This window comes from Octopus bimaculoides, chromosome 11 (genome assembly GCF_001194135.2).
Source record: "Octopus bimaculoides isolate UCB-OBI-ISO-001 chromosome 11, ASM119413v2, whole genome shotgun sequence".
NCBI lineage: Eukaryota > Metazoa > Mollusca > Cephalopoda > Octopoda > Octopodidae > Octopus > Octopus bimaculoides.
Genome location: NC_068991.1, coordinates 42,020,848 through 42,021,463, shown reverse-complemented (window position 1 = coordinate 42,021,463; position 616 = coordinate 42,020,848).

The following is a 616-nucleotide window of genomic DNA, read 5'->3' as shown; positions in this document are numbered from 1 at the left end:
TACTTATATATATATTTATATATATATTTATATATATATCTATATATATACTTATATATATATTTATATATATATCTATATATATATCTACATATATATATATATATTTATATATGCATATATATTTATACATATATATATTTATATATATATATATATTTATACATATATATATTTATATATATATATATATTATTCTCATGCGAAGTGATTCCAAATGCAAAATACTAGATTAATAATGAAGTTATTTTACTAAATTCTTATTCTTTTCAAAATTAATTGAAAAAAGAAAGCAGTTTATGTCAACAGAACTATGGTAACAATAAGTTAATGGAACGCCAGAGTCCTTTTTGTTGCAGTTTGGTAACATTAACTCATCATGGCACCTATTTTTCATCTCAGTCAATTGCACATTATTGTTAAGTGTCATTGCTATAGGTACAGCAAACACAAGTGCATGAGTAGTGACAGCTGACATGTTGTCATTCTAATTACTTAATAGTTTGCTTGTTGTAACACACAGTTCTGATAGTTTTATGAATTTAGCACTTCATATCATTTAGTAGAGCATAAATGGTTAAAAGGTTCAATTTAGTGCTGTGTGGATTTAGGTTTG